The sequence below is a fragment of the Pogoniulus pusillus genome, chromosome 32 (genome assembly GCF_015220805.1).
Source record: "Pogoniulus pusillus isolate bPogPus1 chromosome 32, bPogPus1.pri, whole genome shotgun sequence".
In the NCBI taxonomy this organism is placed as follows: domain Eukaryota; kingdom Metazoa; phylum Chordata; class Aves; order Piciformes; family Lybiidae; genus Pogoniulus; species Pogoniulus pusillus.
Window position 1 is genome coordinate 1,359,016 of NC_087295.1, and position 22,485 is coordinate 1,381,500.

General features: G+C 51.4%; 1 protein-coding gene across 5 annotated transcripts in view; it reads left to right on the forward strand.

Moving 5' to 3' along the window:
• Nucleotides 1-22,485, forward strand: part of LOC135189407 (prolactin-releasing peptide-like) — a 79,719-nt gene that overhangs the window by 30,957 nt on the left and 26,277 nt on the right. For 3 of the 5 annotated variants that reach the window (XM_064169746.1, XM_064169744.1, XM_064169748.1), the window contains 2 exons: nucleotides 8,248-8,373; nucleotides 16,188-16,304. The gene's annotated coding sequence lies outside the window, so the exon portion shown is untranslated. Of the gene's footprint in view, nucleotides 1-8,247; nucleotides 8,374-16,183; nucleotides 16,305-22,485 lie in introns of all 5 variants that reach the window. The other 2 variants (XM_064169745.1, XM_064169747.1) reach the window with 2 other exon arrangements.

Here is a 22,485-nt window from a genome sequence, read left to right on the forward strand (position 1 = left end):
AGGGCTGTGGAGGGACTATTGACAAGGTCTGGTAATGACAGGATGAGGAGGAATGGGTTTGAAGTGGCAGAGGGGAGATTGAAGCTGGATGTTAGGAGAGAGTTCTTTGCAGTGAGGATGGTGAGACACTGGCACAGGTTTCCCAGGGAGGTTGTGGAGCACAGAATCACCCAATGTGATCACTGTCCCTGGAGGTGTTGAAGCCAAGCCTGGCTGGGGCACTTAGTGCCAAGGTCTGGTTGGTTGGCCAGGGCTGGGTGCTAGGTTGGGCTGGCTGAGCTTGGAGGTCTCTTCCATCCTGGTTGCTTCTATGATTCTGTGGCTTGCAGAAAGAGTGCTAAACTTTGAACCCCAAGAGCAAAGTGCCCCCTCCCTCCATCCAGTTTTTGGAAGAGAGGAAGAACTTAACTTTGAGCAGGCAGAATCATAACCTGAAGAGGAAGAAAGCAAAGTGTAGTTTGCTGCAGTGGGAGGCTCTCTGCCACTGTGCTGCCAGTCTGGAATGCACAGCAAAATTCAGTACAGCAGCACAGTGTGACCTGACAAACCATTAGACTAAGATTCAATTTGCAATAAGGTACAGATGAGGGGGGGTTGGGGGAAATCCACCCACCAACAAAAAAGGAATCTCTCTTTCAGGTAGGAATCCAAGCAGTGTGTTTCAGTTAGCATGCTCAAGGCCTGCAGAATCGTCTTTGCTGCTGCTGTTAATCAGAGCTGTGTTAAATATAACCTGACCCAAAAAGAACATTTTCAGCTGCCAGTGTCATCATGCAGTGGAGCTTCTGGGAGTGTAATGAGGAAAGCTTGGACTCCTTCCACCATTTCGTCGCCTTCTTCTGCACCTGTGTGCTTATGCAGATCACTTCTTGATGCTGCTGAGGGAGTCCTGCTCTTTTACTATGAACTCCTTAATGAACTGCTACCCAGTGCATCACTGGAGCAGTAGGATAGTGCAGGTAGGAGTTCTGGAGCCTCCAACACAAGAAGGACATGGGAGGGGATTCTGCCCTTTTGCTCTGCTCTCCTTAGACCTCACCTGGAGTCCTGTGTGCAGAAGATGCTCAGAGGGCTGCAGCAGCTCTGTTGCGAGGACAGGCTGAGAGAGATGGAGCTCTGCAGCCTGGAGAAGAGAAGGCAGAATCCCCTCCCTTGCCCTGATGGCCACGCTGCTCTTGCTGCAGTCCAGCACACTGCAGGCTCCTGTTGAGCTTTGCATCACCCCAGAGCCTCAGGGCCTTTTCCTCAGGGCTGTTCTCAGCCATTCCCCACCCAGCCTGGAGCTGGATGGGTTCCTGCCCTCTAGCAAGTCGACTGTGCCACACAGCTTGGTGCCATATTCAAACTCTACAGACCTCTACAGGTTTGTTGTCAGCCAAGCAGTATGTTATATCCTCCAGTAAAACCAGTTCTGGCACCAGCAGTGTTCTCTGGTGTTATCAGTGATGTAGCTGCTGAGATGAAATGCAGCTCGAAATGGAAACAGGGCTTTATTTGGTGGCTTTTCTTTTCCCCCAAGCTTTACTTTATGGTCTGGTGTCTCCTAGCTGTGATTCCAAAGTTAATTATTAGTGATGAGGTGATTTGGAGAGAGCAGAAGTGTTTGCCTTCTAAATCCCACTGCTCTCAGCAGTCCTGGTTCTCTGCCAGGGTAGTTGTTCAGGCTGGAAGGGAGTCAGTGTGATACCAGACACAGTGAAGGGCTGTGCAAGGTGCAGCACTGGTCCAGACTTTCTGTACTGAAGCAGCTGCCTGTCGATACCTTCAAGCCTTTTCCTTCATCCTCCTTGCTTCTATAATGAAATATTTATGTCCTCTCCACAGAACAAAACATGAAGGGCTCCTACCAGGCAGAGGGAACAGCAAACAATTTTCATGCTGTTTGCCTTTTTGTGAGAGAATCTGCTTGGAAGAGATGACCTCAGGTTCTGCTGGAGGTTGTCAGAGTATCACAGAGTCACAGAATGGCCCAGGCTGGAAGGCACCTCCAAAGCTCATCCAGTCCAAGCCCCCTTCCAGAGTAGGATCTCCTAGACCAGATAACACAGGAACACATCCAGACAGGTTTTGAGTATCTCTAGAGAGGGAGACTCCACAGCCTCCCTGGGCAGCCTGTTCCAGGTCTCTGTCACCCTCACAGGGAGAAGATTCCTCCTCATGTTTAAATGGAACTTCCTCTGCCTCAGCTTCCACCACTGCCCCTTGTGCTGGCACTGGGCATCACCCAGCAGAGCCTGGCTGCAGCCTCCTGCCACTCACCTTTACACCTTTGTAACCATTGCTGAGGTCACCTCTCAGTCCTCTCCTCTCCCAGCAGCACAGCCCCAGCTCCCTCAGGCTCTGCTTGTAACAGAGTTGTTCCATTGCCTTCAGCATCTTAGTGTCTCTGTGCTGGACTCTCTCCAGCAGTTCTCTGTGCCTCTTGAGCTGGGGGGCCCAGAACTGAACACAGTACTCCAGATGTAGTCTCACCAGGGCAGAGTAGAGGGGCAGGAGAACATTGCTGACCACAGCCAGTAAGGGTGCACATGGTGGAGCTGCAAAAGGCCCTTGCCCAAGGGGCCAGGAGCTCTCAACTCACCCATCTGCCTTTTGAATTGGTACTGCTCTTACTGGGTGGTGTTCAGCAATCCATCAGCTGTCAGCACTGCCTCACTCTCTCTTCTTACTCTTAGAGCTATGCAAAGCAACAAGAGCTCCTCAGTGCAGAACCTGGGCAGCCTGAGAGTTCATCTGGGCCATACTTACCCACAGAGGAGGGGGTAGTAGTAAAAGCATTGTGCAGAAGGTGATTAATTAGATTTCTTTTTAATGATAGGAGGAGTCACTTGTTAGAGGAGCTCATTTCTCTTCTGTGGCTGACAAATGGCTTTCTGAAAGTATCACCAGCTGCAGGCTCAGCTCTTCAGTACCTGAGGCTGGGTTAAATGAATCCCACAGGTGGAATTTCTTTCTGCTCACCTTTTGAGAAGCTGAATCCAAAAGGATGCCAGCTACAATTGTGCATCAGGTTGGGCAGCAGAATCTGAAGAGAGAACAGTGAAGGCAGGAATGGTGAAGGACAGCAGAATGGGGAAAAGAAATGAAAAGCCATAGTGGAAGCACAGGGAGAAAAATAACCCAAAATGGAATTGGAAGATTATTTTCTGCTATATTTAGGAAAATAGAAAACCAGGGAGAAAAAAATAATCTAAGAACAGACTTGAATAGTTCATTTCTTCTAGAAACTTCAGCCTGGATGTGAGGAGGAAGTTCTTCACCATGAGAGTGGTGAGAGGCTGGCATGGGTTGCCCAGGGAGGTGGTGGATGCCCCATCCCTGGAGGTGTTTAAGGCCAGGCTGGCTGAGGCTGTGGGCAGCCTGCTCTAGTGTGAGGTGTCCCTGCCCATGGCAGAGGGGTTGGAACTGGCTGCTCTTTGTGGTCCCTTCCAACCCTGACTGATTAAGCATAGAATCATAGAATCTGTCAGGGTTGGAAGGGACCACAAGGATCAGCCAGTTCCAACCCCTGCAGCTGTTACTTCCAAAATACAACACTTGGGGGGGAGAATAACCCCCACACTGTAGAGCCTTTAGAAGCTTGGTTCTTGATTCTTAGCTGACAGAATGTCTGTTTCACAGGAACTTGTTCTGGAATGTAATTCAGCCTAATGAGACTGCACAGAGTGTAACCTGAGGTAGAATGGGGCTTATTATTTCCTTAGTTATTGGCTAAGGAAATGGAACGTGGGCAAGGAATCTCATCACCACTGCTCCTGTGTCTTCTGTCACCAATGGCCAATTACAAACGAGGCAGAGAAGAGAGCACATTTCCTCTCCTTCCCAAACAGGTCTCTTCTCTTCATGTCCAGGGGCTGAGATTGAGCACTAGAAAGCAGTTCCTGTTCATGTCCAGGGGCTGGGATTGAGCACTAGAAGGCAGTTCCTGTTCATGTCCAGGGGCTGGGATTGAGCACTAGAAGGCAGTTCCTGTTCATGTCCAGGGGCTGGGATTGAGCACTACAAGGCAGTTTCTGTTCATGTCCAGGGGCTGGGATTGAGCACTACAAGGCAGTTTCTCTGTGTGCACTGCACAGGGTGCAAATCACTTCTGAAACTTGGCTTTTTCTAATCTTCCACTTCTGCCACAGGCTGCAGGTAGGGTGCAAACACCCAGCATGGCTTAGCAGCAGAGCCAGCAGTGGAGCTGTGACTGTGCACAGCCCAAGCCAGTGACTTTGCCATCTTCTCTGATGGCTTGGGCAGTCGTGTGCTGACCTGCAGCTGCCTTTGCTGAAGGATTTGGCTGCTCCCCAATCAGGAGTCCCCAGGAGACTGCAGCACTGCCTGATGAGGAGAGGCTGAGGGACCTGGAGCTGCTTAGTCTGGAGAAGAGAAGACTGAGAGGGGATTGAATCAATGTCTGTAACTATCTGAGGGCTGGGGGTCAGGAGTTGGGGGACAGGCTCTGCAGCACAGGAGGTTCCAGCTCAACACAAGGGGCAACTTCTTTCCTGTAAGGGTCCCAGAGCCCTGGCACAGGCTGCCCAGAGAGGTTGTGGAATCTCCTTCTGTGGAGCTGTTCAAGGCCTGTCTGGATGTGTTTCTCTGTGCCCTGAGCTAGATTGTATGGCCCTGCTCTGGCAGGAGGGTTGGACTGGATGATGTCTTTAGGTCCCTTCCAACCCCTGACATCCTGTGAGCCTGTGCAGCCCCTGAGTCTACTGAGCTGATTTTTTTATCCTTGTTTCCATTAACAATGGGCTGCCCAGGGAGGTGGTGGAGTTGCCATCCCTGGAGGTGTTGAAGCCAAGCCTGGCTGGGGCACTTAGTGCCATGGTCTGGTTGATTGGCCAGGGCTGGGTGCTAGGTTGGGCTGGCTGAGCTTGGAGCTCTCTTCCAGCCTGGCTGATTCTGTGGTTCTGTGGCAGCCAGCCTTGCTGGGTGGACTGTGTTCCCAGAACACACCCCAAACCTTTTCCCAGGTGTGAAACCTTTTTCACTACCTGAATGACTTCTTCCCTTCCAGCTGCTCAAAGTGGTTCATGGTTAACACCAGCCCCTTTGATGTTATCTCAGGTGGTGGGTTTTATCCACAGCAGTTTTTCTTGTCTGCTGCTGAGCAGTGTAGAGGGAAGGAAGAGCTCAGCAGGCTGATGAGCATTAGAGGAGGAGCACAAGATTAGGAGCCCTTCTGGTTCAGTTGTACAGCCTTGTCATGCTTCCCCTCGGCATACATCAGAAGTGCAGGCAGCAGCTTTTGCCCAGATGCTGCCCTTTGTTATTAATTCAGTTTGCAATCTGTTGTTCATTCTTCTGGCAGAGCTGACACCCTGCTCTCAGCTCCCTTCGTGCAAACTCTAACAAGTCCCTGCTGCATTTTTCTCTCTCCATTCCTATTGATCCCTGAGCTGCTCCTCTGCTTTGGCAGATCCTGGTTGCCTGTCTCTGATTTCCCAGAGATGGAAGAGGGCAGGTGATACCTGAGGATGTGAGCATATCCTCTGCTGTCCTCTCTGCCTTTCTTTGTTCAGAGGAAGGAACAACTTGCAAATGAATACAGTTGAGAGTCACTACCAGTCTCTGCTAAGGCTCAAACCTGACAGCTAAAACGGACCCCAAGCAGAAGCTCAGGCTGGGGCTTGTAAGCTGTCCTGGCCTTGAGCAAAGGCACAGCTGCAGTCTCTGCAATGTGAGGAAGCTCAAGCAGACATTTTCGTGTCTGGGGTCTGTACCCAGGTATTTCTTTGAGCTCAGCAGGATCAAAGTGCAGTGTGATACTGTGCTCTTTCCAAAAGGGCCATGAGGATGAGCAGAGCACTGGAGCACCTCTGCTGTGAGGAGAGGCTGAGGGAGTTGGGGCTGTTCAGTCTGGAGACAAGGCTCTCAGGTGACCTTCTTGTGGCCTTTCAGTAACTTAAGCGGGCTACAAGAAAGCTGGGGAGGGACCTTTTAGGCTTTCAAGTAGTGATAGGACAGGGGGCAGTGGAACAAAGCTGGAAATGGGTAGATTCAGACTGGATGTTAGGAAGAAGTTCTTCACCATGAGAGTGGTGAGAGGCTGGAAGGGGTTGCCCAGGGAGGTGGTGGAAGCCTCATCGCTGGAGGTGTTTAAGGCCAGGCTGGATGAGGCTGTGGGCAGCCTGCTCTAGTGTGAGGTGTCCCTGCCCATGGCAGGGGGGTTGGAACTGGCTGCTCTTTGTGGTCCCTTCCAACCCTGACTGATTCTGTGATTCTACAAGCTAGCATCTCTCAGGCACTGCTTTCCTCCCAGGCTCCCTGAGGAAGCAAACTTTGCATGTCCCACCCCAGCAGCTGAACCAAGGCAGTGAAAACAGCTGGGAATGCTGGGTGAGGCTGAGCACCTGCTAAAGGCACCAGTGGTGTCTGCTAGGTGAAGGGGATGTCCAGCTCTGCCCTCAGACACACGCTGCTCAAAGCTGAGGGCTCGTCTCTGCTCTCCCTTGCACCAGTGTGAGCTGGCAGAGCAGGGCAAAACTGGAGCAGCCACATGAGAGCCAGGCCCTGCCTGTGAGCTGTGTGCAGCAGCTGCCCTCAGGAGTCTCTGGACTCTCAGTCCAACAGCAGCAGGCTTAGTAAGCAGAAAGAATCTGCACCAAACGGGAGCAAGATCACTTGTAAAGCCTGAAGGTTTAGGTTGCTTTAAAGCCAGCATGCACTGGTGTACAAACCACTGCTCCCTGCATTTGGGCTAGTCTGTGTGTGCCACAAGGCAGCTTCCAGCTCCACTTCTAGATGCATCCAGAATATTGTGTCCAGTTCTGGGCCCCTCAGTTCAAAAGCGACCTCAGGGAACTGCTTGCAAGGGTCCATCAGAAAGCCACAGAGCTGCTGCAGGCAGTGGAACACCTCCTGTGAGCCCAGGCTGAGGGAGCTGGGGCTGGGAGCAGAGGAGCCTGAGGGCTGCCCTCAGTGCTGTGCTAAAGATGTGCAGGGCAGTGTCTGGAGGATGCAGCCAGGCTCTGCTCAGGGATGGCCAAGGGCAGCACAAGGGGCACTGGGGCTGGAGGAGAGGAGGTGCCATGGGAACACAAGGAGAAACCTTTTCATTGTGAGGGTGCTGGAGCCCTGGAGCAGGCTGCCCAGGAGGTTATGGAGTGTCCTTCTCTGGAGACTTTCCAAACCCACCTGGATGTGTTCCTGTGTGACCTGCCCTGGGTGATCCTGCTCTGGCAGGGGGGTTGGAGTGGATGATCTTTCAAGGTCCCCTCCAGCCCACAACATTCTGTGATTGTAAGAAGTGAGGATTCTGCCTCCTCTGCTCTCACCTGACTCGAGTACCATGAGCTGTGCTACCAGAGAAAACCAAGCTGGCATCAAATAAAGGGTCCTTAGTTCTTTCTGATGATGCAGAGGGCTGCAGTAGGATTAGAAGGCATTACTAGATGCAGCACAGTCTATGGTAAGAGACCTCTTTTCATGTACCTTTTGAAGAAGTGCTCCTTTTCTAGAGCAGCCTTTCAGGTAAATAACTGAAGGGTTCCAAACTAATCCTGCAGTGGCTGCAATCGATCAGAAAGTAGAGAGGAGACAAAGCTGTGCCACTCTGATTGAATCCCCAACATCCCCTGTCAATAGGGCCAGCTCCAAGGCAGCACCATTGATCAGCCTGTAAGTCAGAGGAGGAAGGGATTCACTACATGCCTCATTAACTCACAAACTCTCATCAACCCTTTATGGCAGCCTAATGTCACCACCAGGCTGGTGTGAGACAACAGAGCAAGTGGGCACCTGTCAGTGGGGGGTTAGGGCAAGGACCTGCGTTGTCTGGTGTTGGCAAGCAGCTCAGTGATACAGCGTTACAAAGGAAAGGCAACTCTCACCTTTCCAGAGGACTTTGGATGTGTAAGAAGCACACAGAGCTGTTGGAGCAAGCCCAGAGGAGGCCACGAAGATGATCCAAGGGCTGCAGCACCTCTGCTGTGAGGACAGGCTGAGGGAGCTGGGGGTGTGCAGCCTGCAGAGGAGAAGACTCTGGGGGGACCTTAGAGCTGCCTGCCCCAGTGCCTGAAGAGCTGTGAAGCTCTCGAACCTGCTGCTCAAGGCAGAGGTTGAATCTCCATCCCTGGAGGGGTTTCAGAGGTGGTGATGAGGGACATAGTTTAGTGGTGCCTTGGCACCTGGCTTAATGGTTGGACCTGATGATGTTCAAGTTCTTTTCCAACTAAAATGGTTCTGTGATTCCAGAGTTTTCCTCAGTGAAGTATTTATGTCCCTTTTTCTGTTCTTGCTGTTATGTTTTTCCAGGCTGTGGGGGTGAGCTCTGAGGAACCATCTCTTTCCACACTGTATCCAGCCCCTGACATCCTGTGACCCTGCTTCCCCAGAGGTGTTCCTTTTGTCACCTTTTATTCCAGACAGCAGCAAAGCCAGGTATGTGCACCTCTGTCTGCATGGGCTGCATCACCTAAGTGGGAATCTCTACAACCTTCCTGTAGTCTTCACAGTGCAGACCAAGCCCCATTCTCTGCTGGGGCCTCTGCAGTTGCTGGGTGTTGACGCAGGGTCATGGAATGGTTTCGGTTGGAAGGGACCTCAAAGCTCAGCCAGTTCCAAGCCCCTGCCATAGGCAGGGACACCTCCCACTAGAACAGGCTGCTCAAGGCCTCATCCAGCCTGGCCTTGAACACCTCCAGGGAGGTTGTGGATCACAGAATCACCCAATGTGATCTGTGCCAGTGTCTCACCACCCTCACTGCAAAGAACCCTTTCCTAACATCCAGTTTAAGTCTCCCCTCTGCCACTTCAAACCCATTCCTCCTCATCCTGTCATTACAAGACCTTGTCAATAGTCCCTCCCCAGCCTTCCTGTAGCCACCTTCAGATACTGGAAGGCCACTCCAAGGTCTCCTCTAAGCCTTCTTTTATCCAGGCTGCAGAGCCCCAACTCTTATAGCCTGCCATCATAGCATTGCTGCTGCAGCCCTCTGAACATCTTCATGGCCCTCCTCAGGACTGGCTCCAACACTTCCATGTCTTGCTTGTGCTGGGGGCTCCAGAACTGCACCCAGGACTGCAGGTGGGGTGTGAGGAGAGCAGAGCCAAGGGGCAGAATCTCCTCCCTTGCCCTGCTGCCCACACTGCTCTTGCTGCAGCCCAGCACATGACTCTCTGCTGAGCAATGCAGGCTGCCAGAAGAGTGCCAGTGTCTGTCCTGAGAGCTGAGGCCAGGGACTGAGGCTGCAGAGGTGCTGAGGTTGTGTAGGCTCTCCTCTCACCTTGTTCTCTTTATTCAGGTTGTTTGACAGACAACCAAGCACATGAACTGCTTCTAGCAATAGTCCAAAAGCATGAGAATGGGTTAAAAAGAATGACCCAACTGCCTTTGTGGCAGCAAGTAGCCAGAATACCTATAACAGAGCCAGAGAGGCCAGGTGCCCGAAGGGAAACTGCTCTGCTGCCAACCAAATGCAGGCATTTATGCCAGGGCCAGCAGAGCTGCAGGCAGGGCACTGGAAGGGTTGGTCTTCTCCTGTGGCATCAGCAAAAGCAGCAGGCATGGCATGGGCAGGTTGGGTCCCAGAGTTGTCGGTGCACAAGTGATGGACGCTTCCATGCAGACATTGCCAGGCAGTTGCCTCTTCCTCACCTGGAAAAACCTTTCCAGTTAATGTTTTAAAGGTCCCACTGAAACTCTACTGAATATTCTAGCAGATGAGGTGGTTCTCTGGTATATTTCCCTGGTAAATATTTCATTTTGCTCACACGGAGTTGCCAAGGGAGAGAGGTTCCTGTCTCTGACCGCTCTGTTAGTGCTTGTGTAAGCTGCCCCAGCCGTAGCTGCCTTGGCAGCAGCGTGGTGGAGCGAAGGCTCCAGGGCAGCTCTTCACAGCACCATTGGAATGGGAGCTGGGAAACTCCACCAGACTGCTAAGTCTTGTTTCTTCAAGTACTGGCTTCTGAAACGTCTCTGTTCATGGACTTCAGCTCCTGCCTGTGGGATGTTCCTGCCAGCAGAGCCTGGTGCTCTACCCTGACCGTACAAGGAAGGGAAGGAATCACCAGAGGACCAGAAGGCCTCTCTGACAAAAGCATTGCTGTGTCTGTCAGGTGGATTCCAGTTTCTTCCTCCCTGTTAAGTTTCACTTCATCTATACAGAGTATATTTAAGGTATTTATTCATTTTAACATATGGTGTTAGGCTGAGATCATTTTGGTATCACTTGTAAAGGTTCCTTCTTCCTGGTTCCCACCTGATTGCCAGAGTTATGATGTCAAGGGAAGTTTAGGGCAAGAAATAGCTCAGCAACGTTTATGTCCTTTGCTCAGGAAGTAAAAGCATTGGAATCAGTTCCCTGGTTCCATGACAAATGCAGGTGTTCCAGTTCGGTGCCTTCTGAGCTGAGTCCTTAACGTGCTGGTGAGAGTTTAGCTGTGTGCAGCAGATCAGCTTGTGCACGAGAAGGGGGGAAGGGGCAACTCAGAGGCACCCAAAAGTGAGAATTCGTGGAAGTTCTTCCCCAGGAGGGAGCTGAGACACTGGGACAGGTTGCCCAGAGAAGCTGTGGAGGCTCCATTTCAAGCCAGGAAGTGTTCAAGGCCAGGTTGGATGGGTCCTTGAGCAACCTGGTGCAGAGGAGGTGTCCCCTGCCTGGGATGCTGGAACTGGATGACCTTTAAGGTCCCTTCCAACCCAAGCCAGTCTGTCACTCTAGAGGAGAGCAGGCAGAGCTGCAGTGCTGCAGGCAGTGAGAAAGCTGCCTTCAGAAAGTGAGCGGGGCCAAGTCCTTTAGTCTAGTGATGATAGATGGAAGCATACTCAGTGCATTTATGGCACACAGAAGGTTATCTGGGCTTGGCCTTTGGACTGAAATTGGCATTTCATCTTCAATAGCCCTGTGAATGGTTTACTTCCTGCACAAGCTGCTTTCCAAACTCTGAGGGCTCCACACCCTGCTCTAGTATTGATCCTCTGGCAGAGGTGCTGGTCACTTTTGATGGCTTAGTAAAGTTAACTGTTGTTTCCAAGTGAAACCCTGGATCTTAGATGCAGAGGGACTGCACTGCTAACAGCCTTGTTCAGAGGATCCTTGTGCTCTCATCTGCCTGCAGAGAGCGTGGCTGCCCTTGGGAGGAGGTTTAGCACCATGTCCTGGCTTTGCCTGAGTTCAGCCTGAGACATAGCCTAAAAGTAAAGGCTTGCACTGATATATAAGCCTCAGACTAAAACAGGCTGCTTGAAGTTTCCTTTTACAATCCCCTTTATATGGTCAGTCAGGAGTGTTACTCACTTCATGCCATGCTGCCTTCCCCTGTGCTGTGAATGCACAGTTCCACATTTCACAAGTCATCATTCATTCATTTCTTCCTTTTCCTCCTCTGGCCCCTCTCTCTTCTGTAGAGCATAGTAAACTTACTGCCACCTTCACCTTAACTCCACCACCTCACCCAACTAGTCTGGCATCCCCCAACTCGGAGAAAGCATCCTCCACTCCTCTTTAGCACTGCCTCCAGCCAAATGCTAGCTCAGAGCTGAAGGAAGGCCTCTGCTTCTTCCAGCTTGCCTGCTTCTCCTCTCCAGTCCCAGCAGCAGCAATGTCTCCTTGTAACAGATACTGTCTCTGTCACAAATTGCTGTGACATTTGAGGCCCAGGACATCAGAAGAAGACAAGGCAGGGAATTTGCTGCACGAAGCCAGCCTTCTGTGTAACTTGCTATCCTCAGGACTTTGCCTCTGGAGCAGTGTGTGTAGGTTAGTGTCCTCAAGGAACCCAGACAGCTGCTCCTGAACACACTACCTGCTAGTCCCAGAGCATCTCCCCCAGGATTCTTCCCCTTCCTCATCTTTATGCCATCTTTTATGCTTTCTTCACGCTTGTGTCAGAGCAGATCAGAAGGCAGCTCTAACCCCCCAGCCCTGAGGGCTGTGTTATCTCCCAAAGGAAGGAGGGATGCAACATTCAAACTGGATGTTAGGAAAGGGTTTAGCAAGCAGTGTTACAACAAAACCTCTGAAAGGAGGCCCTGTGCAGCTGGGGAGCTCAGCAGTGCCCAGGCAGTGGCACAGTGGCTGTGGCAGGTCAAGCACCGAGGGGAAATGACCTGTGTTTATTAAATCTACTTTGTGGCTGCAGAGTATTGATAGCCCTCGTGGAGGGACTTGCTGAGCATGGATGCCTAGTGCTCACCAGATTTATCCCCTTGGGAACACTAGCAGTAGAGAGAGCTTGCATCTATCAAATCCCAGGAAGCTATTTGCAGGAGCTATTACTTGTCAGGGCAGTCGTGTTTGCCAAGGAATGGTAACTAGAATCTAGCATAATAAAACTGCCCCAAACAGGAAAAAGCAATCTGGCTGAAAAAATACCCCCACCTTTATTGAGAGGCACAGTGATATGTCATCAGCAGAGAGCTGCCTGAGAGGGTGGATTTAAAATGCAGTGTTTAAGGCTCCCTCCCCCCAGCAAATCAGGAGGAGAAAGTGTGCCCTATGCTTGGACTCCTGCTTTTTTACATTCTCCCTACCCCAGCTTGGAGCCCTTCCCCAGGAAGCAGGCAAGCACCTTCTGCAGCCTTCAGCAGCCTGAAGGGGTGGGAGCTGGCAGTGAGTGCGTGCCATAAAACCCAGGATAACAGTGGTACTGCAGATAGAGAGCACAACTTCATCTGCTTGGGTGTGGAACAAGAAGTCTCCTCTCAGTCTGGAGAGGAGAAGGCTCCCAGGTGACCTTCTTGTGGCCTTTCAGTATCTGAAGGGGGCTACAAGAAAGCTGGAGAGGAACATTTTAGGCTGTCAGGTAGTGATAGGACTGGGGGGAATGGAACAAAGCTGGAAATGGGCAGATTCAGCCTGGATGTTAGGAAGAAATTCCTCACCATAGAATCAACCAGGTTGGAAGAGACCTCCAAGATCATCCAGTCCAACCTATCACCCAGCCCTATCCAGTCAACTAGACCATGGCACTAAGTGCCTCATCCAGTCATGAGGGTGCTGAGATCCTGGAATGGGTTGCCCAGGGAGGTGGTGGAAGCCTCATCCCTGGAGGTGTTTTGGGCCAGGCTGGATGAGGCTCTGGCAGCCTGCTCTGGTGTGAGGTGTCCCTGGCCATAGCAGGAGGCTTAGAACTGGCTGATCCTTGTGGTCCCTTCCAACCCTGACTGATTCTATGATTCTAACCACATAGATGCTTAAGTATTTGTCATCATCTTCATCATAGTACATTGTTAGCACCACCCATGTGTGACTGCATGGGGCTGTGTTGGAGGTTCTCTGTTCCCAGCCTGCCTTGTTTACGAGCAGTACAGTGGGTACGGAGCCAGAAGGCTCCTGGGACTCAGTTACAACATGAGACTGTACTGCAAGTGCTGCTCCCTTAAACAGAGCACTTCTTACTTTGTCTTCTGTGACCACTAATTGCAGAGGGCAGCTCTGAGTTAAGTAACCTGCGGGGCAGAAGTGATTTGTAAGAGATGAGACTCGCAGAGCCTTTGATCCATTTTTTAATGCTGGGCAGCCACTAAGCCCTGCAGGAGGCTGCTGCCTTTGCAGTCACAGCTTGAGCTGCATTTGCTGTCACAGGTGACACCGTGGATCACAGATCTCAAATGTGTGACATTCTTTTTGTGCTTGGCTGAGCCAAAGCCCTTGCAGTTGCTGCCAGGCGTCCCCAAGCAGGCAGCTGCGGGTCTGGGGAGCTTGCATACGCAGGGCTCCTGCGAAGCGCTTCTGGTGCGGTGCCTGCGTAAGCAGCGGCGTGGCTGTGTGCACATGCTGCAGGGGGACGTCACTTCTGACTTCTCCCCAGGTTTGGTGTGGCTGAGAGAAACTCTCCTGATCCCCTGCTGCTTCCTGTTAGGAGTCTGTCAGAAGAAGGATATTTATTCCCTGCCAAGTAGCGTTGCGGGTTTGTGTCTTAAGGATGTATTTGTGGTTAAATTGAAGGGGGAGGTTTATCATCTGCCAGAGACAGAATTTTTAGCTGGTGTAAATTAGCTTAGAGCTGCTGAGATCTGTGAGGATGCAGTGCAGCAGATCCTCAGCTCTTCTGGGTAGGGCTGCAGTGATGGAACACTTAGATTACATGGTATAAAAAGAGAAGGAGCAAGAGGGGAGGAAAGAAGAGTGAGAGGGGGTTTTATTTTCCCCAGGAGGCAAAAGCTAATCTCTCCAGTGTTGAAGATTATGGGGAATAAAGAAATGTCTGCCTAATACTGACTGACTTTTAAATAAATAAATAAAAGAGCCCATCCTCATTCAGCAGAGAGCAGAGGCACAGCAGCTGGAGCTGCTAACTGAGAGGTCCATTCTGGGAAGCCTCCCTTTAGATGAGCCAGAGCAGGAGCACAGTTTAGTCCCCGGCTGCACCATGAGCTGTGAAGCCTGTTAGGATCCTTCTCCTACTGAAAAACCTGCCAGGCAAAGTCAAGCTTGGCTACAGAGCACAGAGGTCAGCACCATGTGTCTGCTTCACTGGGGCTGAGTTTTCCCCTTGCTTAGCTGAAAGCAAACCTTCAGGTGAATCTGAGCAGATGTCTGTTTGAGAGGAGTTATGCACAACTTGGAGCTTCATCTTGCTGCCTCTTTGACCTAGACACTCCTGGTGAATTCTGTTTGGAGGCTGCAAGGAGAGCCGAGATAGGTTTTTGTGCCATGGAACTTGGAAGGGTCACTCTGTAGGAACAAAAACCTACTGCAAGGAGGCATCAGCTGAAATAAATTTCCCACTGGATTTTTAAACCATGTGAGCTTCTACACCTTTGAATGTTTTAGGGCATCATGGCTACGATGGCAAAATTGCTGCTTTTCCAAAGCTGAAGTTTCTCATCTTGAGTTGTAGAGTGCTGCAAAAAGTGCAAGATTGCTACAGACATATATAATTATATAGAATTATTTGTTTTCAGTTTCCCTGTTTAGGTTTTTAATTCATTACAGCTTTGTAAGGGTTGAGGTCTGCCCTCATTTCTGTTAGGAAGGTTTGCCTAAGCAGGTCTTGCTTCCTCCTCTGTGGCTGTAGTGCTTAGCTCATCTCTTCACGTGTCACAGAGGGCTTGCCTCAGCAATTGGAAATCTATCACTTGACAAAGCTCTCCTAATACTTTTTATGCATCTATCCTCCCTTCCAGTGGATTAGAGAAAAGGGAGCAGGCTGTTATCAGTGCAGCTAATGTGTCTCTTAAGCACTAAGGGGAAGCAGCAAAACTCCGAGTTATGGAGCTGGTTTCACTCCCAGCTCTGTTTGGTTTCCCTCCCGGCTATGCTGGCAGGTCTCTGAGGAGCAGGTGGCACCACTAAAACGTCCTCCCAGTGTGTTCTCCTGCAAACTAGGCCCAGCAGAGTGGCAGTGACATTTCTGAGCACTTAGCCTTCACCTGTCCCACCTCCATTCCCAGTTCTGTAATTTCCGAAGCAATTGCAAGGGGATGGTATTTAGCCTTGAGGTCCTTTCAGCTGCAGCAGCCTCCCCGCCCTGAGATGATGTTCCCACCTTTACGTAGCCGGTGCCTGTGCCCTGGGTTTGAAGCAGTTCCTCCTCACCATGCCCTGATGAGCTTTTCCTGTGGCCACTGCAGCCTTGAAGAGCTGGAAATGGCAGATGCTGCAGGTGGTGAGCCACACAGCTCCACTACTCCAGATTCCATTGTCGTGATGTTAAAAAGGAGGGGGCAGGAGGAAAGCAGCCGAGTGGCAAACGCAGCTAGAGAGGCTGCAGCTATGGGCTGGGGGTCACACAGTAATTGTTCTGAGCCAGGAGCATCCAGTAAGGCCACGTTGGTAATTTGTCAGAGAGCACTGCTTAAAGCCCTGCTTATGTAAGAACTCATCTGAGCAAGAAGGCAGATGCAAGGCGCCGGCTTCTGGCCTGCTCTCAGATTCAAAATGGGATTTCCACCAACACTCTGCTGGGCTGCAGGCTGGCAACACACCACACAGGACTGACCTGAGCTCTGCTTGTCAAGGTCGTGCATGCTTTGTGCAGAGGGAAGACTCCTCCGTTGCTGGCCATGGAGCCTTGGAGCCAAACCAAGCACAGCCCCAGCAATAATGCTGACTTCCAGAAGCAACAAATGCACTTTCCTCCCTCTGCAGGTTGACTGCTCTTGGGCTCTGCTTCCTTCCTTTCCTGGCTTTCATGCTCCTCCAGCTGCCCTCTGCTGCTGGTACCACAGCCTCCTGCCTCCCTGCCTGGGCAGGTTGCTCCCAGGTGTGCCTGCTCTGCTGACTTTAGTTCTCTGTTTCCTCAGGCAGCGCAGGGCCAGCCCAGGCCACCAGCTGCAGCATGGCTGTCACCGCACACCCAGGCGCTCCTCCTGCTCCAGCAGCAGCGCAGCCTCGCTGCAGGCATCACCCTTGCAGCATCAGAAGGTAACCTGCAGGCAGTAGCCTCTGCTTTATTTTCCAGGTCGATGCAGGGGCACCCAGACCTTTGTGGCATGCTGAGGGCCTCACTTTCAGAGCCTTGTCTTTACACAGCTGTGTAACTCTTTAGTGGGAGCACTCAGCCTCCTCTGAGGCCTTACTCTGCAAACTGCGGTCCAGTTTGCCTCCAGTCATGTCCTGAGCAGCAGTAAGACAAAAGTGACAGTTGTGCAAGGATGCCTCTCCTGGCTTGTGTCCAGAGAATGGCACAGGAAGGCAATTTAAGATTTGGGTTTCTTAAAAGAAGCCTCTAAAGCTGCCTTGCACACAGGAAGGAAAGCTCCAAGAGGGAGCTCAACCCTCCTGCCTCCTGTTGATGTCAGCTTCATGCCTGAAGCTTGCTTTGCTTCCCCTTCCTTCCAAAGGCCAGATTAACTGGAAAAAGGGAACTGCCACCTCCTTAAATGAAGCTTCTTAGCAAAGTGCTTTAAGCAATCAACTGTTCTCTTCTGCTCTGCCTCTCTTAAGTCTCAGCTCCCCTTGCCACTTTGCTAGGGATTGTTACCCTTACCAGAACTGTGCTTACTTGGAGTTCCCTGGGTTCCTTGCTGAAAGCTGCAGAGACCACACATTGTAAACAACCAAATCTCTGCTGTCAGGAGCCACTTTTGCAGGCTGAATTTTGTATCTGCAGGGAGTTTTTTTAAAACAGAGAGCCTGTTCTATAGCTCATGAGATCTGTGAAAGGAAAGAAGGAATTGCTGGCTTCTAGCCTCTTTGCCTTTGTTTTTTGTGACCAGAGGAAGAGGGGGCTGTGGCTTTTTCCTGACCTCAGGGGCATTCTGTTTTTAATAAGAGAAGTGAAATGTTCATGCGGTTCTCAGGCACTAAAGTAAGGTCTTGTTAAGGTCTGTAGCTGTGTGCATTTGGCTGACAGTTTTAGAGAAGGGCTCAGGTTGGAAGGGAGCTCAGAGCTCATCTGCTCCAACCTCCCCACCGTGCCCAGGGACACCTCTCAGCTAGACTCAGCTGCTCCAGGCCTCAGCCAACCTGACCTTCAACACCCCCAGGCAGGAGGCAGCCACAGCCTCCCTGGGCAGCCTGTGCCAGAGTCTCACCACTCTCACACTGAAGAACTTCTTCCTCAGCTCCAGTCTAACCCTGCTGTGCCTCAGCTCCAAACCATTCCCTCCATATTGTCTTTAGACACCCTGATGAAAAGACCCTCTGCAACCTTCCTGTAGGATCCCTTCAGGTGCTGGCAGGCAGCTCTAAGGCTCCCCTGGAGCTTTCTCTTGTCCAGGCTGCACACCCCCAGTTCCCTCAGCCTGTCCTTATAGCAGGGCTGCTCCAGCCTCTCTTTGTTGCCTCCTCTGGACTCACTCCAACAGCTCTGTGACCTTCTGCTGGAGACAGCAGAACCAGAGGCAGGGCTGGAGCTGGGATCTCAGCAGAGCAATGTCCAGGGGCAGAATCTCTCTTTCTAACATAATATATGTGGGTACCTTACCATCTCACTGTAGTTACAGTTATGTAGCTGTCTGCCTAAGCAGCTCAAAAGGCAGGCTGCTAAAATGCACTGAATTGGTAATTCTCTAGAATTGTGCTGTGCTGTGCTTAGAAATGTGAAAAACCCAACGAGAAACTCTTCTGTCTGCCAGAATAATCAGCGTGGTGGCAGTGCAGGCTCCCTCCCTTCACCCGCTTTGAGGAGGCTCTTAAACCTCTTCTCAGCACAAGGGGGAACTTCTTGACTGTAAGGGTCCCAGAGCCCTGGCACAGGCTGCCCAGAGAGGCTGTGGAGTCTCCTTCTGTGGAGCCTTTCCAGGCCTGTCTGGATGTGTTCCTGTGTGCCCTGAGCTGGATTGTACAGCCCTGCACTGGCTTTAATGGATCCTTTTGTGTAGCGAATAGCAACGGAGCCTTCCCCCCTTAGGAAGGGTTTGTGATTCTGCTGTCACCTTCCAGCTCTGCAGCTTGTGCAGCTGAACAGGTGTGAGACAAGCACCACACAGAAGCATCCAGACCTGCGAGTGATGCTGCAGGTACTGCAGAGGCAGGGATGAGCCAAAGGAAGCCGAATGGCGTTTGGCAGCAGGGCAGAAACTCCTCTGCACAGGCACTCTGTTGTTTGTTGCTGTGAGGGAGACAGTGAGTGGAGCAGAAGCCCCCGTGAGGAGTGTGGTGACCATCTGCACAGCTGACAATGTGCCTCCTGAACTCACAGGCCTTTGACAGAGGGATCTTGACGTTTTCATTAGAGGAGCTGCCAGGGATCATCTGGGAGAAGAGGCTTATTGGAAAGTGCCTCCTTACCTTTGGTAATCCAATCAGCTGCAGCAGTGGGGTCAAGCAATTTTTAATGATGCAGCCCTTAATCATCTATCAGTTGCTACTTGTCATTACTATGGACGTGTTCCTGGGGACAGAACAATCAACTCCAGCTCTGTGCTGTGGCCAAAGAGAGCAATTCCTTTTCTCTCAAATTCCTTCCCTGGGTGAACTGGCTGTGGAAGAAGCCCAGGTGCTGGGTTTTTTGGTGTTCAGCTCTTCCAGAGTACTCCAAATTCCTTTCTTCTCCTCCCCCCCTACCTCCCACGGGTTTGAATGGGAGCAGGCAGTGTGAAAACTGCTTTCCCTCCCCCAGCCCTGCAGGCTTGGAGGGGCAACAGCAAAAGGTGCTTTCCTGCACATGGACTGACCCCTGTGGGAGCCCACTGGAGTTGGGCTGGTGCTTGGCTGGGTTTTCACAGCCAGTATGAAATGGCAAATGGACACTTTGTCTAGGAAAGCTTAGAGCAAGGGAGAATGGGAAGAGGTTCCTGCCTTGAGAGACCCTGCCTTGAAAGAGCTCTCACCTTTATAGAGTGCCCGACAGGCCAGGTTCCTGCCATGACTGGACTGTCCTTGCTTTTGGACAGCTCCTACCTTTTTGCAGGGCTCTCAGTTTTACCCCGTCCCTGCCTTTGGACAGTTCTCACTTGTGCACCCTTCTGTGCAAACTTGCAGGCTGGGCAAACCCTGGGGTCCCTTAAGAGAGCCGCTGCTGGCACCCAGACCAGCTGCTACTCGGCCCATATCAGCAGCCAACTCCCTGGCTGCTGTTTTGAGCTGGGAAGACACTAATAGTTTGGCTCTCCCCTGCTGAGGCAGCATCATTCCACAATCATCCCACTCGTGGAAGAGTGGAGAGACCTTCCTGGGTTTGGCAGCTCTGTCACTTGCCTCGGGGCTCTGCCGTGTGGACATAAGCTACTGGGTGTTGCCTGCAGCGCCAGAAGGCTGCTCCTGCAGAGCAGTCCAGCAAGGGATCACTGCTGAATGCCTGTCTCACCTCTGTAAGACCTGCTGTTCCCTCAATCCTCTGCTGTCCCCTTCATCCTCTGCTCAGCCTGATCAACACTGGGGTAAAGCTGTGTTTATTGGAATGGGCTGCCCAGGGAGGTGGTGGAGTCTCTGTGCCTGGAGGTGTTGAAGCCAAGCCTGGCTGGGGCACTTAGTGCCATGGTCTGGTTGGTTGGCCAGGGCTGGGTGCTGGCTTGGACTGGCTGAGCTTGGAGCTCTCTTCCAACCTGCCTGATTCTAGGATTCTGTAGCTTGGCCTTTTCCATCTCCTGAGTCCCTAACTCTAAATTTGCCCAAAACATCCTTTTTTGAAGAAATTCCCAATCAAACTGAATCTGAAAATAAACCTAAACTATTTTGGCCTATAGTTAGGGGGCAGGATTCCAAGAAAACAAAGTAATTCTATTTGTGTAATTCCTGACTCAGCCATGCTAATTCCTGCCTCCACGACACCAGCTCCTTTTCTTGGCCCTTGCCCATGTCTGACTAGCCTGTGACTCTGCCAGGCTGGAGGCAAACTTTCTACATCTATGAGGTTTAACAAAGCCAAGTGCTGGGTCCTGCACTGAGTCACAGCAAAGCCCTGCGACACTACAAGCTTGGGGTGGAGTGGCTGAAAAATTGCCCAACAGAAAAGGACCTGTGGGCTGACAGCCATCTGAACATGAGCCAGCAGTGTGTTCAGGTGGCCAAGAAGGCCAGCAGCATCCTGGCCTGGATGGGCAGGAGTCTGGCCAGCAGGACCAGCTGCAGTGCTGCCCAGGGGTTTGCTTTGTTCCCTGCAGCCTGCTGGGTCTCGCTGCTGCTGGGCAGCTGTTTTTCTGTGGCTGGGATAGCTTCAGAGCATCTGCCTGCTGACAGAGCTCCACTGAGCCCACAGCCCTGTCCTGCAGGAATCCACCTGTTTGGAACCAGCAAGGAACTCAACCCCCAGAGCACTTCACACCAAATGAGAGCTCCATTTCCAAACCTCCATCCTCAGTCCGAAGCAAAGCTGCTCAGAACAGCCCTGCAAATCAAATCGGTGCCATGCAGGGAATGAAAGGAATCTGTCAGGCCCTGGCTTGCTTTGGCACTTGCCAGCCCTGTAGCTTCTTTTCATCTTTGATTTTTGCTCCCCTTCATTATTTGCTATGAAAAGTTTTATTTAGAACTAGAAAGAGGATTTTATGCATCTGTTATTTAATGATGGACTCTTATCTCCTTGGGGAAAAATGGACAAGAAGGCTTCTGCTGGCAGAACAAAGTGCATTAAGGAGTGAAAAAAACCTCCTGAGCGTGGCTGTGAGCTGATCTGCATAACTCTGGGTTTCATATCAATGGCTTCTTTCCTGCTCCATGACTAAGTTTTGGGTTGTTTTCCAAATTTAATTGCTCATGTATTCATTTTCACAATTCTGGAGCCAGCATCCCTGCGAGATCTAATTTAAGGACTCTGTTTCCTCTTTGGAAAATAAGAGACTATTTCACAAGAAGGAGGAAACAAAGCCAAGAGCAGTGGCATCTTGGAAACAACATCCATTATTATTTCCCTTAGGAGGGAGGCTTCTCTTTACAGTGGATTTGCCTGGGAGCACTCTTTGGACACTGACAGGCAGCACAAAAGGCCAGAAGAGGCATCCTAGCATTGCTCAAACTTGCCTCAGTAGACCAGAGGTCTAAGGACTATCAGTGTGATTGGGATGGGAAAAGGGAATTTCACCTGGCTTCACCTCCTCACTGGCTCATCCTGGCACAACTTAAGGCCATTTCCTCTTGTCCTATGACCACTGGGAGTAGCTGATGTTTTCCTCCTGCTTGGGTAAATGATTCTTTTCACATCTCCATGCTAAAGAGCCATTTAGAATCATAGAACTGTAGAATCAGCCAGGTTGGAACAGACCTCCAGGCTCATCCAGCCCAACCTAGCACCCAGCCCTAGATGATCAACACTGCTCCTGAGCCAGCCCAGGATGCCATTGGCTCTGCTGCCCACCTGGGCACACTGCTGCCTCCTCTTCAGCTCCTCTCTACCAGCACCCCCAGCTCCCTCTCTGCCTGGTTGCTCTCAGCCACTCTGTCCCAGAGTGTGACTCTGTCCTAGTCTGTGGCCACAGGAAGACAATTTGCTGCAATAGTGGGAAATACTTTAGCTAATGTTGGACATGGAGACAGAGGACAGGGACACAAGAGGAAGAGGTGCCAGACCTCTAGTGCTAACAGAGTCCTCAGGAATACCCTCACTGATGTTGGGCAAAGGAAAATTGAAGGGGTTTATCCAGAAAAGAGTTTGGTTTAAAGTACAATCCAGGGCTTCACAAAGGTTATTCCAGTACCTGAAGGGATGCTACAGGAAGGCTGCAGGGGGACCTTTCATCAGGGTGTCTAGCGACAGGACAGAGGGGAATGGTTTGGAGCTGAGGCACAGCAGGGTTAGACTGGAGCTGAGGAAGAAGTTCTTCAGTGTGAGGATGGTGAGACTCTGGCACAGGCTGCCCAGGGAGGCTGTGGTTGCCTCCTGCCTGGGGTGTTGAAGGTCAGGTTGGCTGAGGCCTGGAGCAGCTGAGTCAGTTAAGAGGTGTCCCTGGGCATGGTGGGGAGGTTGGAGCAGATGAGCTCTGAGCTCTCTTCCAGCCAAAGAAGTCATTCTGTGATAATCTACTGCGTGATACAGTCTTGAGGGGCAAAAGATGTGAGAGCCTTCACTCTCTCTCAGTGCCAAGCTCTGCACTGCAGTAGTAGGAAACACATGCAGAAGTGGAGAAGTCCCCAGGCAGCTTTCCTGCCAGCCAGAGTCTTCCCAGAAAGTCTCAGCAAGGGGCCTGAATGAAATCAATGCTCAGATGTGATGAGAGGACCTTGC